The following is a 2,827-nucleotide window of genomic DNA, read 5'->3' as shown; positions in this document are numbered from 1 at the left end:
TTAATAAAATTAAATAATAAAAATTAAACATTAAAATTAAAATGTAACTTGTTGTATTAGTCAATTATTCTTTAGAAGCATAAAGATGGTTATGGATTTGATTAGAAGGGTAAATTGGAAAGTGGGGGTGGGTCCACGTAATTCTCGTGTGACCGTCTCTCTTTTCAGTGATCTGGTGTTTTAATTATTATTATTATTATTAATTATTAAAATAAATAGGATCACGTGGAGGTGATTACTTTGAGTGAAGATGAGGGATGATGGAAAGAGGGGGGGCATATTCGGAAATATATAAACCGTCGTGTTTCGTTGTAACGGGACAACGTAGCACTAAAATTAAGGGATAAGAATGCATGTTAATTCATTTTTAATACTATAAAATCAGAATATTATTATTTATTATCCTTGTCATCATGTAAATATAAATATTTATATGATTATTTTATATAAAGTAGTAAACTGTTTTGATTAAATTTGTTTGAACGTTAAGATATGATTAAATATCTTGATCAAAGAATTTAAAATGACTAGAAGGTTATTTGCATAATACAACAAGATAAATTTTTAGTTTTTATTATTTGTCTTTATCGATATAATACAATTTTATATGGTTTTGAGAAAGCAGTAATGTTTTATTTTTGAATGAAATATAAATTTGAAAATCAATATTAGTATCAAATTAACTATTTAATAGTTTTTGTTTTTTTTTTTTTTGTATAACTTCTTTAATCCAATTTTTTATTATAATTTAATTTAAATTTAATAACAAAGTAATTTATTTTAGAATTAATTTTTATAAATATAATAATTAAATATTCTGTTAAAACTCAATGATTATCTTAATTATATTTTAGATTTTTTATATTTAAAATGAATGTTTATCTTATATTTGATTATGTTTATCTGCAGTTATGTATGCGGATTTAAAAATTGTACTTTAATAAGTTTTACTTTATAACCTAGAAATTTAAGTAATATGCATCAATAATCAGTACTTTATGCATAAAAAATAATTTTTAAAATTTTTTGTCTAATGCTTTATAATATAGTATAGATAATCATCATTAAGTTTTGTTTTTAGAATTTGAAATTAAAAATACATGAATGTAAATCATATTATGTTTAAATTATAATTAAATGTTTATAGGTAAGATTTGATACTATCACTTGCTTTATCAGGTAAGATTTTAGTCTATAAAAATGACATCGTGTATAATAACTTATTCGGTAAATACTAACTGGTTAAGAGTTGTCGCTCTCACTTGCTAGGTAAGAAACTCGATCCTTGCCATAATTATTAACAAGTAAGATTTTTCATCTTTACCATGTTCAGTTATACCAAATAAGTGTATGTCTTACAAAAATGTATTACAATAAGTTCATATAATGTTTTTTTTTAGAAGTCATTAAGAATATCTTTTGAAAATGCCATATGAATACATGCGTTTTTCAAATACAAATCTAAAAGAACATCAAATAAAAATGTCATTTTCATAAATGACATGTGAAAAGAAATTAATTGTATGCTTTTATTTTAAAAGTTGTATTAAAACGTATACGAATATTTCCATTTGTTTTTTTCAAAATTACTTCTTAAGACCTCTGAAGTCTAAAAATAAAAGCTTAAAAGCTTTAAATGCCCTCTAAAATTTTAAGTGGTAAATGTACCCTTTAACATAATGATCCTAATCCGCCCTCTATTACATGGTTCATATTTTGGGGGCTAGAAGAGATTTGTTAACAAAAACCATTCATCTTTTATACTTTTGTAAAAAAAAAAATATTTACCTTTTATATTTTTGCACTAGTTTAACCGATTTAGATTTCAGATTTCAGACATAAAAACAAACAATCTTACTAATCCAGATTTTAGACATCAGGATCACCTCTTATAAATCAGAAGTGAAATCAAACTTCAAACTTGAACACCTCTTAAAAAACAAACGTCACCTAAGTTTTATATGATCTTTTTGTCCCCATTCTCTTTTAACAATTTCTTAAATTTCTCCTATGTAGATTTTCACCTCCCCCCCCCCCCCAATATCTAAAGCTTTCCAAAATCTTTCGCTAAATCTCTGTCATTAAGTTTTTGTAAGGCGAGAATCTTTACATGAACAATCTATTTACCCCGAGGTCAAAAGGTAATATATGCATCTATCTTATCCATTAAAAAGCCTACTTTCAAATGTAATTTTCTGTATAAAGTATTAAACTAAAACTGAACACGAATTTGAATTTGAATTTGAATTTGAATGACTCTCGATTACTTTGATGAACTGAAAACAAGTCGATCAAAGATTAAACGACAACCCCCCAATGTGCACATGCCACAAATGCGATGATCATTGAAGGATGCTTATAGCAAGAGGAAAGCGAGACAACGACATCTACGAGCGATCAAAAGGATGCCAAAACAAAACCCGCAACTAAAATGCTTTTGTTGATGAGAGCAAACACAACTACAGATAAGAGCATCTCTGGTCGTTTAAGACTCTGCCACATCAAATTTATTTTATAAACATGTTTTACTTCAATCGGTTCATCACCTAAATTCCAAAATCTTTATATTATTTACCATTTTGATGAAAAACCCGTTCACGTTTATGAACCGATCCGCCATGTTCAGAAAAACCTCCCCATCTAAGCTGCTCTAATGGAACTTGAAATAAGCATATGCGAAAGTAAAACCGCAGTATTTTCCAATTATACCCGAAAAAATTCATTACTCCCTCTATTACTAAAAGTAAAATTAGCATTTCTTTAAAGCTACGTCTTTTTCTATTTAAAACGGAGGTAGCAAAGATTACGATGACGGAGAGCAAACATA

The sequence above is a fragment of the Cynara cardunculus genome (genome assembly GCF_001531365.2).
Source record: "Cynara cardunculus var. scolymus isolate 2C chromosome LG 2, CcrdV1, whole genome shotgun sequence".
NCBI lineage: Eukaryota > Viridiplantae > Streptophyta > Magnoliopsida > Asterales > Asteraceae > Cynara > Cynara cardunculus.
Note: the sequence above shows the minus strand (reverse complement) of the source record.